The sequence below is a fragment of the Castor canadensis genome, chromosome 1 (assembly GCF_047511655.1).
Source record: "Castor canadensis chromosome 1, mCasCan1.hap1v2, whole genome shotgun sequence".
NCBI classification, from domain to species: domain Eukaryota; kingdom Metazoa; phylum Chordata; class Mammalia; order Rodentia; family Castoridae; genus Castor; species Castor canadensis.
In genome coordinates, this window is record NC_133386.1 from 63,982,946 (window position 1) to 63,999,905 (window position 16,960).

Below are 16,960 nucleotides of genomic sequence, written 5' to 3' on the forward strand. Positions count from 1 at the left end.
AACTGTTTAGAATCTTTATTAAAACAATTTTAACCATAATAAGTGAAAAATCATAAATGTCTTGAAACAAGAAAGAATTGTCAAAAATCTCAATTTAAATTTTTATACACTGTTAACCCTTCTTATTCATATTATCTATCTAATCATTCATAATTACTTAGAAAATTATGAGAAATTTCCCTAGAACAAAAACAATAATATTATTAGCCTCCTAAGAAGCTAAAATGCTGCACCATATTTATTTCAATCATAAATGCATTCCTCAGGAATGTTTGCACTCTCTGCTTTTATCCTATACTTTGGGGCCACCAAAGTTCCTAAATGTGTGACTGGTATGAACATCACTGGTATCACACCACGAACCAGTACTGATCCATTCCAAGCAGACTCTCTGCCATTCTCCCCCTTTCTTTCTTCCTTTTTTTTTTTTTTAAAAGGAGGAAAACTGTTTTATATCGACAACCATCTGTGAGCCTGTCTTTCAGGCCATCAAACTCTCCCATCCATTACAGAGCCTTCCTCACCTCCGCTGCATGACAGCACAATAAAGATGACATACTAATTCAATGACTTGTAATTTCAGCTAAACAAAGACAAGTGCTGCAGCTTCTTCTTTTGTGTTAACAGTGCCATATCGGTGAAGCCAGCTATGCAAACATAGCACTGGGAGGGTTTTATGACAGCAGCTGAATGGGGATACTAGCTTGGTGTTGCTTTTTATGGTTTTTGGCTCCATAATTTTTGGCTCTGTGCTGCTGGCCATGGCTATTGTGTCTGGATTCTGTGTCAGCAGCAGCTAATTGTTCCAATAATGTTTATCATAGGGATCCACCAGGGAGCTGTATATGTGGAGATAAGCTACGGGGCAATGATACACACTATCTTACTGATCTCTATACACAGTGCTTTTTGCCACATGCCAAAAAGCTTTTTAGGTCCCCAGTCTTAAAAAAAAAAAAATAACAGCTTAATCATCTTGCCAACAATAGTGTCTAAGGGGATGTAATCAGGTTCCTCTGATAATCTTAGCAACACATGAAAGTCATGCGCAAAAGCAGTAATTGAAGCAGTTGGTTCATTCTACCACCTGCTGTTGAAGTCACAGGTTAATCTAAATGAGGTCCCCTTCCGATGAAGCAGTATGCAAGACACTTTTTATATCATAAATGTGCATTACGGAAGCTTTACAAAATAATAAAGTAACAGTTCATTAAATGAACTGCATGAAGTGTCCTAGGCTTGTCCAGCTTCTCCTGCTGCTGTTGGATGGCATATCCAAGTGTAAATTCTGTCCTCATGTCTATACCCCAATGCACACTTCAGTTTGCATATGGTTGCAGACAATGGGAGTTCCTGAGACAGATGCCCAAATGTAACTAAACGTCAGGCAGTCACCAGAATCAGCTGCAGGAAAGTGAAACATTTTTCTTTGTCTGCTTTTGATGCTATTTCCCCCAAGATTACTAAATAGAATGTTGACAGTGTAAAAATAGCCTTAGAATCAACAATTAAACAGCTTGCCATAGTCTATAACTAGCCCATGTTTAAAGGATGAATTTTTCTAATTAAACTTTTAACACTTGATTTCCATTTAAATTTTTCCTTAAAAAATTTTCAGGTCTTCATCTGACAGAATTTAAGATTATGAACCATGCTATTCTTCCAATAGGCAATTTCTTTAATAAAAATGATTTAATTATTGTGAGAAGTGTCAAAATAAGAATCTAATGGAAATGTGAAAATATAGGAGAAATGGCATCTTCAGATTCAAATTTGTCCCTTATTTTATTTCATTGAAAATACTGTCATTTACTGAGAGCTAGTTTGTCATCCAATACTAAAGTAGGAAAAATTATTTTTTTAAGTCTGTCACACATCCTTAGAAATTAGTATAATGTCTGGAAAAGCTGAGGAAATCAGGTCCCAGAGAGGCTGCAGAATAATGCAAGTCTCTGGGTCAGGAAATAGTAAAGCTAAGAGTGAAGAGTAAGTCTGCCTGAGTTCAAAGCACACACCTTCCCACCATGAAATGTAAAAGAAAGTTAAGAAAATGTTGTTTCACAGTGTGGAAGTACATGCCTTTTACTCCAGCACTTGGGAGATTTGAGGCTGTCCGAGCTACACAGTGAGACCCTGTCTTAAAAGCACAAAAAATTACTTAAATTGAATAAGTCCCAGTTCTGAATTAGTTACCCAGATAACTAATAATAAAACTAAATTTACTAACAAAAATTGTCATGTTCCCAAATTTAGTGGGATGTATGTGGGGTGGGAACATTGGATAATTATCAGACCAGAACTGTTTTTGATAAATATAGAATTGTATTTCTATAACCAAATTCAGCAGTACAAGATATTAGTAAACAGCTAAAACAGTGATTATAATATTGAAGGTACATAGTAAATTATTTGCCAAATTTTAACAGATGAATGAATTAATGAAATGATACTGCGAAGTGCAATTTCACAAAGTACTGCATTTGGGGGTAGTCCTTATGTATCCAACACAACTATAGTACTTTACAAGTGTTTTGTCTTCATCTTCACATCAAACTGCTAAGTTTGGAATTATTATCTCTATTTTTCAGGTGACAATACCGAGGCTCTGAAACGTTAGATCTTGTGTATGATGACAATAGCAGGCTAGAAGAAGGGTCAGAACTTGAGCCCAAAATAATATTCCAATGATCTTGCCTGAATGAATTTCCTAATTAAATTCTCTTTGGTGGTCAATAATTTTTTATACTGATTTAAAAGACAGCAGTCCTCTGTCCATATAACTACTCAGAATTGCATTAAGCATCAAATAAATCTGAATGATTTACTTCATGCATTTGGCAAATTTTCTTAGCAGCAAAGATTGTTAAGAACTGGAATGTGGTACCAAGAAGACTAGAGAACATTTTCTGAATATTGTAGAGATCTTTAGTTAGGAATTGTATTGACATTTATCTCGACAATTGTGCTTGGAAGCTAGAAGCAAAGCAATTATTTTTACAGATATATCTAGCCAAAAGTTTCTGCAACAATTGAGTGGAAATTGTTCTAAAATTTGTGAGGACAATACATCAGTGAAAGTCTACAAAATGCCCTGAGAAGCGTTGTCCTAGCTTTCACTATCACACTAACATATGTCTTAAGAAGCTGCCTATCACACAAGGTGAACTTGTGTGAGTTTTGAGTATTAATTTCCTATTAACTCAGGCCTCATGAGTATTTATGATGGCATTTATGATGGTTTGAAGAGAAAGCAAAAAATGAAAGAAAAAGAAAATTAGAGAAATATAAACAACCTCTTTCAGAGTCTTTTTGTGTCCCTTCCCTATGATATAATATTTTTAACATTAAATTTATTTCAACTTACCTGCATTTACTTTAAATTAATTAGATTGTCATTTGATTATTCACATATTAGTATAATTGCTGGAATTGAATAAAGTGCAACATTTGCAGAGAAGTTTAGATTATGAATAACTAATTCCTACAAGTCATAAAATAAATTCCTATAATTTTCTATCACAAGTTATTTAGCTTGGTCAGCTATAATTGGTTACTGGAAAAATTTCTCCCACAGAATATATAAAATAATAGCCTGCCATTTCAACCCTTTCTGTTCACAAGAAAGCACGTTAGCCTTTTAGAATACTATTGCACGGTCAACAGCATCCCATTTCCAGTCCAGCATTTAAGAAGCCTAGAAGTCGGCACACGGTCCTAACAAGTAAAAAGCTGAACAAACCAAAAAATCAACAACTCTCCTTAGATCTATCAAATAAGTGAGGTCACAGTGAGATCACTTTCCTCAAAACTGGAGAGAAAAGTAGGCAAATACAGAGAATCACAATTTACCCTACAGAAACACTGAAGCGGAAATCTATGGGGTCTAGGACTGTAGAAGGAAAACCTGAATTGTAAACAAGAACCTCTCCATGATAGCCTGAGAGTTAAAAAACTCCAGGGTGATCCAGCCTTGGAATGGGATGAGGAGCACATTTTTGCGGGTTTTACCTCCAGGAATCCTACCAGGTCTTCCGTAATATTAAAAATAAATCCTTTCATGATGCGAGCAAAATGAGGAGAAGAAACATTCCAAAATACGACAGGGTGTTCTATTCTTAACATGGCTTTAACAAGAAAAGCTATCAGCTATAAAGAGGGTCATGACATAATTTTAAAGAGGTCAATAGTTGCCAGGCATGGTAGTGTACACCTGTAATCTCAGCTACTTTGGAGGTAGAGAAAGGAGGATCCGGGTTAAGGAAGCTCAGTTAAAAAGTTAGGACTATCTCAAAAAAAAGTTAGCCCTATCTCAAAAAAGGACCTGCGTGTTATAGTTGCTGCCTGTACTCCCAAATGCTCAGGGGGCAGAGGTAGGAGGACTATGATCCAGTCTAAGGCTGGATGTGTACAAAAAGCAGGAGATCCCATCTGAAAAATAAATCAAAGCAACAAGGGCTGGAGACATGGCCCAACTAATAGAGTGCATGCTTACCATGTGCAAGGCCCTGAGTACAAACCCCAGTACTGCAAAAATAAATTAATAGATAAACAAACAAATAAATACATACATACATACATAAGTCAATATTCAAAGCAATATATAAGAATAAAAGACAGCAATCTTTAATGTGTATGTGTTTAACAACAGAACATTAAAGTATATGAGGCAAAAACTGATAGAAGTGCAAGGAGAAACAAATGAGTCATTATTACACTTGGAGACCACAGCATCATCTATCTCTATAGAAATGGACAAATCCAATAAGCAGGAAATGAGTAAAGACATATTTCAAGAGTATCATCTAGCAACTAACTGTAATTGGCATCTACAGATTATTTCACTCAACAAGAGCAGATTACACATTCTACTCAAGGTCACATGGACAGCTCATTAAAATAGACACATTGTAGGTCATCAAACACACCTTAACAATTTAGAACAACTGAAATTATACCATATCTGCTCTTGGACCACAATGGAATTAAACTAGAAATTAGTAACAGGAAAATCCTAAAAGTCTTGGCGATTAGTCAAAATACTTCTAAATAACACATGGGTGAGAAAAGAAATCTAAGCAGGAATTTTAAAATACTTCAAACTTAATGAAAATGAACATGTAAGTTATCAAATTTGTGGGTTACAGTAAGGTAGTGCTTAGAAATCTATTTATAGCAAAGAATAAATATATTAAAAAAGAAAAAACATTTAAAATCGAAAGCCTAAGTTTATAATTTAGGACACTAGAAAAAGAAAACAAAGAAGGCATAAGAAAAATAAATGCAGAAGACCATGAAATTGAAAACAGAAAATAAACAAAACCAAGAGATTTTTCTGAAGAAAATCAATAAAATTGGTAAAACTCTACTCAAGCAAAGAAAAAAATGAGAGAAAACACAAATTATTAATCTATTGGACATCACTACAGATCTCATGAGCATAAAAGGATCCTATAAACAAATCTATGCTTATAAATTTGGTATCCTAGACACAAATGACCCAATTCTTTGAAAGACACAATGCACTAAAATACACACCAGAAAAAACAGAAACTCTGAATAGGCCATGTCTATTAAAGAAATTATTGCAATAGTTAATAACATTCTAAAGCAGCAAGGACCAGGCCCACACAGATTCAGTGGTGAATTCTATCAAACATTTAAGGAAAAAAAATTATACTATTTCTTTACAGCCTCTCCAAGAATATAGAAGCAGAGGGAATATTTTCTAATTTTATGAGGTCAGCATTTCATTGATACCAAAACCAGAGAAAGGCGTTATAAGAAAACTATAGACCAATATTGCTGGTGAATGAGATTAAAAAATCCTCAGAAAATGTTAGCAACACACAATGAAAAAATTTTTTGAAAAAGAATTACACACCCAAAACAAATGGGATTTATCCCAGATATGCAAACTTGCTTCTACTTTAGAAAAATCAACTGATGTATTTTGGCACAACAGTAGGTGAAAGAAGAAAGCAATTCACTTGATCATATCACAGAGTACAGAAAAGATATTTGACAAAACACAACACCAACATCATTAAAACTCTCAGCAAATCAGGACTACAGGGCAAACTTCTTGGTTAAAAAGTCTATAAAACATATAACTAACATCATACTTAATGGTGACAAACCCAAAACTATTTCTAAGATCAAGAACAAAGAAAGATAGTATATCTCACCATTGCTTTTTGAGATGGTACTGAAGGTCTTATGCTTGCTGGGCAGATACTCTTCCACTTGAGCCCTACCTTCACCCCCACCACTGCTTTTCAACATCATTTTGGAAGTCTTGGTTAATGCAATAAACTAAGAAAAGAAATAAAGTATATGTATAAATTTTTTAAAAACTGACCAAAAAACCTATTGGAATTACTTACTAAATAATTAGAGTCAAATTGCTATTTGATTTACAATAGTTAATGACTTCCACATATGCCAGCAATGAATAAGTGGAAATTGAAATTAAAAGAACATTAAAATTTACATTGCCAACCCCATTTAAATACATATAAACCATACAAAGTAAACATAATATGTAAATGAGAAAAAATATTCCTCTCTAATGAAAAAAAATAGGACAGAATAAATGGAGAGATAATCTATGATCATGCATAGAAAGGCTCAATATTGTCAAGATACAAATTCCTCCAAACTTGATCTGTAGACTAAATGCAATCCCACCAAAATCCATGGCAGTTATTTTGTGGATGTTAAAAAATTTCTTCTAAAGTTCACTTGGAGAGGCAAAAGACCTGAAGTAGTCAACACAATATTGAAAAGAAGAATAAAGTTGAAGGACTGACAATATCTGACTCAAGACTTACTCTATAGTAATCAAAACCTGGGTCATTAGTGAAAGAATAAATAGGTCAATCGTACAGAATAGAGAGCTCAGAAATGGTTTCACATAAATATAGACAAAGGTGAAAAGGCAAAACAATAAAGCAAAGATAGTCTTTTCAACAAATGGTGCCAAAATAATTGGACTTTAAGATACAAAAAAATCCATCATGACACAAATCTTACACTCTTCACAAAACTAATGCAAAATGAATCATATTCCTGACTATAAAATGAAAAAGTTGAAATTCTATGAAGGCAACAGAAAAATTAGGTCAATTTGTATATTGTGGTGACTTTGGATATAACACTAAAGGCATGAACCATGAAAGAAATAACTAATATAGCTTGACTTCTTTAAAATTAAAAACATCTGTTCTACAAAAGATACTGTCAAAGGAATGAGGTGACAAGTCACAGACTAGGAGGAAATATTTGCAAAAGACAAATTTGATAAAAGTTTGTCATTCAAAATATATAAGGAAGTCTTAAAACCCAATGATAAAAAAACAAACAACCCTATCAAAGATTGGCAAAGGACCCAAATTAGACACCCCACCAAAGAAGGGATAGAACACCTGAATAGAAAGTTCAAGGTCCTAAGCTGGCAGAGTGGCTCTACCACTCAAGTGGTAGAGTGTCTTCTCTGCAAGTGTGAGGCCCTGAGTTCAAACCCAGTTCTGCCAAGAAAAAGAAAAGAAAAAACTAACATTAGAAAGTGCAAGGTCCTAAATTCAAACCCTAGTACTGTAAAATAAACACATACATACATATATTTTTAAAAAGATACCATAATAGAGGGATGGAGGGGGATTATGATCAAAGTATGTTAAATGTGAATATGGAAATATCACAGAGAACCCCCTTTGTACAATTAATATATGCTAATAAAAGCCATTTTGAATAATTTTCAAAAGAGAATATATGTATATAAGGATATATATTTTACATATGTACATCACTAAGTGTGCATGTTTACTGCCACTGTCAACAACAACATGCTTTATATGAACTATGGGAGTATGTCTATTTCAAACATTTTTCCAATTAAGAGAACTGTATTTCACAGTTTACAATCTCAGTTACTATATGGTCTGTGTTACTTTCTGGTTTTAGTCCATGTAATGGGTATTATTACTAAAGATGGTATAAAACGTAAGTGACTAATCAAGAGACAGTTAATTATCCATAATAACTTAATGTTGAACTCTATTTTAGTTTACCATAGCAAGGCATTTAAAAGAGATTGAGCTTTTTAATTTGTGATTCTAAAATATTTATTAAATGATCTTTAAATGCTCACTTAACAAGAGAAAAAAGCGAAAAAGAAATACGCTTAATTTAGAGGAAGTGAGGAAAAATGTATGGATAACCAAGAATGTGAATGATTTTAGCTATAGTAAAACCTTAGAGATGATTTTTGGATTTTGATTTCTTATTAGTATATCCTTTTCTGAAATAGTAAATATCTTCAAAGAACAAAATTAACAAATAAAATGTGACAGCTTATAAAGACATATAGAAAAGTCATTTCAAATAATTTAAAACATAAATTGTACATGTAATAAAAAGAATATTATTTTTAATCTTTTATTTCACTGAGATAACATTCTAGAGAAAAAATAAGTACATAAGTGGCAATAATTTTCAGCTTCGTTACACTTAAACCCATTTGAAAAGCCGAATGGGAAATAGTGACTAAAAGCAAAAATATACTGCTTTCCCAGCAGGAGAGCTCTGGTCACTTATGAGAGTGATGTCACCCCTGCTAATTGTTAGCCAAGTGTTTAATACCCAGCGATTACTCTTCCCGCCAAAATCTAGTGAGCCTTGTTCCATGCCCAGCACACAAATGCCAGGGGAAAGGTGGAGTAAGTAGAAGAGGCTCTTTCTCCAAAGTAGCTTATGTTTCAGAATGGAAAGCCAGACAGGAAGCATGTAAACAAGTAAATAAATTCAGAGAGTGAAAAATGGTTTGAAGGAAATAAAACCAGCACTTGCTACCTAGTAACTGGGTAACAGCAGTAAGCTATTCAGGAAAAGTCTCTTTTGAGAGGGTGATATTTGACTTAAGACAACTATTGCAGATAAGTAGTATACTTCACTGATTTCTACTGTAGAAATAGTTTTGTAGAGGGAAAACTTAGGAACTGATTAAAACAAATTTCATTTAAAAAAGAATTTTGCCCCAAGATTTGAATGGGGGTAACGTGGTCCAAATTGCCAGAAATAAATGAGAAAATTAACAATTAAGAACAACCTTCAAAAAATTGTTACCCATATCCTCCCAAATTATTACATTGTTATTTTTCCATGAGATTGAAATGAAAGTTTGCAAAATATAAAACAGCCTTAAGGAACTATTTCAATCCTATTACATAATTACTGAGTAGTAGAAGGGTTGACAATCTAGGTAATAGGCAGAAAGATGATGCAGATACAGCGAATCTGTTAGTTATACAAGAAAATGCATCAGGAAAGCCACCACCATGCTCATTTGTTTACTTGCCATACCTGAAGGAGCTATGGTACTGAAATCACCTAAGATAAAGGTTTTGAACTTTGAAGTGCCTTCGAACCCATACAGCAAACTCTAGCCAGTAGTCTGAAGACAAGCTGAAAACACGGACTTTTGGACTACCACATCTTTCTGAAAGGATTATCAAGTCCCTAAAATTCTCTGCCTAGGTAAGGAGTTTGCAAGAGGCAAATCTTTACAATGGTCACACACTTAAAACCCTTGAAGTGGCTGAGGCTACTTTCCAGATTCTAGATATACACATACATACTTAACCTTGACCTTAATTGCAGAGACCACAGCAAACATCTTTAACTCAATGTCCTACTCAACACTGACCCTACTTTCATTTTGAATTAGGTGACAATTAGGTGGCTGATGCTGTGAGTGTATCTTTAAAAAAAAAACAGGAAATAATTTTTTATTAATACTTTAAAAAAATTAAATCCATTTTATTGATGTACAATTTACAGTAAAAGAACATATTTTAAGTGCATGATTTGATGAGTTTTGCCAAATTCATATATATATACCTCTTCTACTGTTACCTCAAGATGTACAATATTTCCATTTTTGATTAGTTGCTCTGTTTTTTTCTTAGGACAAATAACTAGGAGTACAGAGTGACAGGTACACATTTATACATTTTAAAAGCTTCTAATATACATTCTGAATGGCTTTCCAAAAAGTTGTTACTATTAGTCCTGCCCTAATTATGCATGAGAATGCTAAATTTAGGTAAGAAGTCATGGTCCTCTGTTCAGTTACATTGTCCCTTCTTACAAAATCTGGATTTTGAGAAAAATGAATAAAAAGAAACTTTAAAATTATGTTTTCATTTGTTGTGAATCATTCAGAGCAAATTGAAATCATGTTAATATACAAAGCTTTGATGTTTTTAAGAAAATGGTTATTCAATACAAAATTTCCATTTGAAAAATAGAAAAACTATAATTGAGATAATATTTATGTATTCGAGTCTCTAAAAGCAACTTTATTCAAAATGGAGTCCATGAACCAGATATTTCAACATAATATGAGAAGTTGTTACAAATTCATAGACCGCACCCCCAGACTTCCTGCATCAGAAATGCTTGAACTTCAGAATCCTTAATCGGTGTTTGAACAATCTAGTTGATTCTGACACATGCTCCAGTTTAAAAAGTATAGACTTAGAGGATGTTTTATGTAGACAAAAATATTATAACTGTTTTCAACATTCAGGAGGAAGTCTGATATTCAACAAAATATTCAACAGCTATTTTTCAGCTTTATCTTTACCCTCGTAATCTAATGTAGTTGAGATCATTTTTATGACTGTCTACATTTAAAAATTCATGGCTGCTAAACACAAAATTCTGAATCTTGAGCTGCAGGTATAAGGAAGTCCTAGATTGGGATTTAGGATCCTTGATGTCAAAGAATTTATAATCTGGTTGAGGAGGCTTAATTGGTAACTGCGAAATGAGTGCCACAGAGAGTGCATACAAGTGCCAGGGGAGACGGAGAGCCTCAAGGTTTTTGGACAGGTTGTGCTTCTCTGTCCAGAAGCAATATGAAGTGTGCATCAGTGTTGCATAGGTTTTGCATAAGTAGAAGAGGATGAAAGAGGGCATTTCAGTTAAGTGAGGAGATAGCTAAATTGAACACACTGTTTAAGGAAAAAGATGGTCGTTTGACTAGGTTGGAATCTTAATGTAAGAGTATCTTCGAAATACTTGTAAATAAGGGTGAGTTGGAAGGCAATTGCCAAGTCATGTCCATTTTCCAGGAATTGTGTGAAGTACACAGTTCTTAAAAGTAGTCTAAAAGTCAGTAGAGAAATAGAACCCTCTTGGTTTCGCTTAATTTGGCTATGCAAGTCAGATATAAAATCCATATTAAAACAATGCCATATTAATTAAGCAATATGCATCAAAAGGTCTCTTTATGTAATAGTATACTTTATAAAACTATAAAGCTGCTGGAGAAAAATTCACTTGAACTACAATAACATTCTTGAGAATCTTCAAAAAAAGAAAAGAAAAAAAAATTATCTTTCTCATAAACCATAAAAGTTGAAAAATTTCATAATCCTTACAAAAGAATTGGCTAATGCTCTGGTATTTTATAAAAGCTATGATATCTCCATAAGTTTTGTTTATTTGTTTTGGCAGTACTGAGGTTTGAACTCAAGGCCTCACACTTTCTAGGCATGTACCTTTATACTGAGCTTTGCCCCCAGACCATACTTGTTTTATTTTTCAGATAAGGTCTCAAGTTTTTGCCTGGGACTGGTCTGGACAGCCCCTGCCTATAGCCTCTGTGAAGTTGGGACCATGTCTGACTTGCTAATTGAGGTAGATCTTGCTAACTTTTTGCCTGGGCTGGCCTCAAACTGTGATCCTCTCCAATTCCTCTCCATGAGTAGCTGAAATTACAGATATTAGTTACTATCACCATGTTTTTTGTTTTTGTTTGATTTGTTTTTGTGCAACTGAAAATCCAAGCATTTAATGATGAACTAGTTTAACAAAATTCAAAAGTACTTTTGACAGTTGTTGAGAGATACTGAGCTAGGCTCATGAAAAATGTGTGATTTAATATCCTACACAAACCAAGCCTGTATATAGATCTCACACGTACTGAGGATTCTGTTTTTATTCAGAGAAATTGCAATAAAATTGGAGGTATACACAGGAAGGTTGAGGAAAGTCTAACAAAATACCTAAGTGTGGCTACCTAACTAGTAAAGGAAGATGATGTTCTTATACACAGGGACCTGATGGAGATTTTCAACACCAAGTCAAATCTATCTCACTGATTTACTTATTGATGACTGTAAGTTTGACAGTGTCTTGTTGGTGTAGAAAGTGTTACCTTCAATGCTGTCTTTTACCGATTCTCCACTTCTAATGAGTATGATATCTACATCTACAGGCAAAAAGCAATATAAAATTGTATATTTTAAAATACAGGGTTTCACTTTGATGTACTGATTTTATGAGACTGATACACAAGATTTATAATTAAGTAGACATAGTGCATTAATCAGAGGTATTTATAGAACATCCTGCATTTTGTATTGATTGTTTTTGTTTTGATGGTACAATTTAATATTTGGATAGTCCCTTTAACTAAGGTGTTCAAAACATTTATGTAATTCTAATCTATAACAGTATTTTCTGTAAAAACTAAAGAGCTGAGTCTTTGCAATCGCTAGGTTGTAAGCTGAGGTGGAATAAAATGAAGTGTGTGGCTTTGTCTATGAATGATACAGGTTTGCCTGCAAAGTGTTCAGTTGAATGCTTGGCAGTCCTGACTGATGCTTTATTGAATCGATCATTGTGAAAACACAGTTTTACCTTCAGAAGATCATTTGTGGGCCTCCCCCAGTCAAAATCATTCTGCTTTTAATAGAACTTTGTACTAATAGAGTTTCTAAAGGCTTCTTTGTACACCTCCCTGTTACTTATCTCTATAAATAATAACAGTATTTATAACAGCTCACTCTGAGCTGTTACCTTATTTTCCTGTCTAATAATGTGATGTCTGACATATTTATTTGAAAAGAAAAGTGACCAAGAATTAATCCATTGTAAACTACCAGCATTTGGACAACTTTGCAAATATATGGTAATATGTAACATTTTTCTAATATTTTCTCCCCATGTAGTACCTGTTTTCAACACAGAGTAAATAAAATTTAGCTTTAAATTACTCCCCAGATATCTTCCACTAAAAGCAATTTCTATGTTACTTCGGTTATACACTAAAACTTTGGTAAAGTAGAAAATAGTAGACAAGATTATAGCTTTCACAGATTAAATTCTAAAAATCAGTACTAAATTGCCACATTCAAAAATAGAATAACTCCAAAAACATTTATAATAATTACATCAACCAATGTAACCAACACTGCTCAGTCCCCAGGAGTAAGCACAAATAATCGGATAATGTGTAAGACCAAATATAAAAACTTTCATAAACAACTCTTCTACAAGTCGGTGTTTTTCCTTTATGTGACTACTGATTTAGACTTGACTCTTAATATGACTTTTAAAACAGATTCCAAATTTCACTTTCTCCTTAATCACATCCATTAGTACAAAAGGTTTTACTTACATGACATTTCTATTAGCATCTAGTAACTGGTGCCTATTACACATATTATTGCAGTGGTGACTGTGCAAGTGGTCTTTCAACTTACATTAGTTACTGACATATGATTTCATCTATAACTAATAAATCTTGAGCTTATGTGGCCTCAGTCAATTCATGAAGTCACATTGACAAAACCACAGTTGGAACCCAAATAGTAATTAAAAAGTTCAGTCCATAAATCATACTTATGAAAAGATCTAAAACAAACAAACCTTGAAACTTATTCTCTCACCATTTACAGGTATTTGTAGGCTTTCCCTCCAGCGCTGTCTTGCACTACACTCTTTACACCTTCTCTGGCCTTCATTACATAGAAGGCCTCAATGAATGGAAGTTGGGTTGGAGAAAGATAGGGAATCTTCATAATTCAACTTTTTTCTTTGCTTCTCTTCTGACTCATTCATCTCTCCAGCCCCCCTTCCCTTGCCTAGAAAGTAGCAATAATTTGAAGGACACTTGGTTAGGAGTGGCATGCACACACAAAGTTTTACTTGTTATTACTCTATTTTCACTGCTTGAGCTAATCAGCCACATCATTATTTTAAAAAGCATGTAACAAACAAATGTGCTCAATAAAAATCTTGATATCATAAACTTTTTTTTCTGATATTCCTTTTTTTGAATTGTTGTGCTGGGGGTACACTGTAGCATTTACAAAAGTTCTTACAATATATCAAATATATCATAGTTGAATTCACCCCCCTCCATCTTTCTTCTTTATCTCCCCTCCCCCATCCCTGGAATAGTTTCAACAGGTCTCATTTTTACAATTGCATACGTGTGTATAGAGTATTTGAACCATATGGAGGTGAGGGCAATCTGGCTGTGACATCTGTCACCCCATTGATCTCAAGGGTTGACTGGGCTGATCTGGCTGGCTAGGTGGGTATCCCCTTCCTCCCTCACCATTCCATGTGCATTCTTTCCAAAGCTGCGCTGTAGGTGGAAGATGATGACCATCCCCAGCACAGGAGGACCAATCTTTGATCAAGAGTATACCAGTAGTTGTGCTCCCATGCTAGAACCTCCAAATAAGCTCTCAAGTTCATATACTCTCTTAACATACATTCACCTCCTTCAATTTTGCCTTTCAAATAAGAATTAGTATCGAATTTCTATAGTCATAATTTACAGGAAAAATATAAGTATCAGTTATATAAATTCATATAGCAATTATAATTATATGAATGAAAATAATAAATATGTATAAAAGATAAATAAGTGCATGAAGGAAAAATATAGCAGTGGAAACTACTTTAAAATCAAATTATAGAGAATATTTTAAGGAAAAAAATAGAGTGGATTAAAATTGCAGTTGATAGTGAAAATTGATGCCCCTGAAATAAAGTAGAGAAAATGAATATTTATAAAGTAATTACAAATAATTAATTTTATTTAAAAGACATCATTAAAAAGTTCTTATAGCATTATAATAGTCTCATAACTAGCATAGGTGAATGGATTACTATCTCCAAAGTAAATTTTCATTGCATAATAAATTATCTCTGACTCTACACATTATGAAATACTGTGGCTTCTTTTGAAGACATAAAGGCTTCTGTGTTTATGATAGCTTCTCCCTTTATAATGAATATTTTCAAGAAGAAAGCTAGCCATAATTTTGTTTTTCAAGAGAAGAGGTAACCACTTCACTAGTCCACCAAGTTTCTTATCAAGTCTGTACTAAAGAACAGAAAGTAAAATTTTCTGCCTGTACTGGCTATGCATTGAACCATTAGTTCAGAGTAGTCTTACTAGTTAAGTAAATAGTTAAATGTGAAGATACAATATAATGAATTCTGGAATCACGTATTAAAGAAAGTCCAAATAGAATATGTAAAATGTGGGTATATTCCACAGCTTATGAAAGTACACACATATTAGGCTAACAATACAATTTTGCCAAATGAGTAAATGAATAGAAAATTAAATACTGAAAAACTCACTTCAAATCAGATATACCTTAGCTATTTAATCAATTATGTATCTAAAAGGAATCATTCTTTCTGAATTCTTATTTTCCAACTATATATAATCATTTATTTACTTTAACATTCATTATTTTCATAAATATTTGTGATTACTGTACACCCCTGGTATCTGCCAGTATATGGTTCGAGAAAGACCACTGTTTAGGCAAAAGCACAAATTCTCAGAGCACATAGAGTTCAGTACTGTTCTGTGGATGATTGGTTCTTTTTTCCCGTAACACCACCAAACTTCCACTAAAGACCTGCTACCTATCTTCAAATCTCAAATTTTCACTTAATCACTTAAATTAATCACATTCACTTTTACTTTGGTTTTCGGGCACCATTTGCTTTTGTGGAGGCAGATTTTCACAAAATTAAGGACAGGAAAACACTCAGCAGGTCACACAGGATTTAAACAGGATGGTAACACAGTGTGGCTGAGAGCCTTCAGCATCAACTGAATTGCAGAATTAAAAGAAATTTGTTTCTGAAATTTATTTTGATTTTTAAAATTTATTATTTTCTGACTGTTGTGGGTCAAAACCCACGTGTAATAAATCCACAAACAAGGCAGGCTTACTGTATCATATCCCAACCCAACGCTCAGTTTTTAAAGGAGAACCAGATGCACAGGACACATCTTGCTTAAGAGTTTGTTTTTCTTATCTAGAAGTAAGTAGAAGATTCTCTCTCTTCCTCAGAGATTTCTATTATTATTTTCAGCTAAACTTTAAGGTCAATTCCAACTTTAAAATCAATGATTCCTAACCAGTGACTTGTACCTCTCAGGGGCAGGACACATGAAGGGTCCAAGAATATGTACAGAAACTAGGTTGCATACCTTGGTTGAAGTTGCACATTTCACACACACACACAAATCCTTAAACATCTTATGATGGTAGCATTGCTTTTGATTATTATTTAAAACATATCACAAATGGAGAGGAAATGTTGAAAATTAAATGTGTGGATGATATCTGAATGTTTGGAGAATTCATGAGAAACTTTCACTTTAAAAACATAATAAAGCTGGGCACTGATGACTAACTTCTGTAGTTGTAACAGTATTGGAGGCTGAGATCTGGAAGATCGCAGTTTGAGGCAGGCCGAGGCAAATAGTTTGCAAGACCCCATTACCAAAATAACCAGAGTATTTGAACTGGAGATGTGGCTCAAACAGTAGAGTGCCTCCTTTGCAAGCATAAAACCCTGAGTTCAAACTCCAGTCCCACAAAAATAATAAGTAAACAAACAAATAAAAAATAATTTTATTTTTATTTATTTATGATGAAAAACAAACAAGCAACCTAAGCCATTTTTAAAATACAAGTACCATAGTGAGAATATTATGAACATGTTATATTCATTTCTGTTCTGGTAATTTCCTGTCAGAATTATTGCAACTCTACTTGAGAATCTTAGAAAAAGTTAAAATTTTAGTGGATTACCAGATGAGATATTCAGGACAAAACTAATACAA

The 16,960-nt window shown here is 33.6% G+C and overlaps 1 long non-coding RNA gene across 7 annotated transcripts in view; it reads right to left on the minus strand.

Annotated features, from left to right (window-relative positions):
- Positions 1–16,960, minus strand: part of LOC141424506 (uncharacterized) — a 690,552-nt gene that overhangs the window by 26,711 nt on the left and 646,881 nt on the right. For all 7 annotated transcript variants that reach the window (XR_012449431.1, XR_012449425.1, XR_012449421.1 and 4 more), the window contains 3 exons: positions 13,740–13,934; positions 7,425–7,526; positions 6,186–6,312 (listed from right to left, as the gene is read on the minus strand). This is a non-coding gene — a long non-coding RNA (uncharacterized lncRNA). The remainder of the gene's footprint in view (positions 1–6,185; positions 6,313–7,424; positions 7,527–13,739; positions 13,935–16,960) is intronic.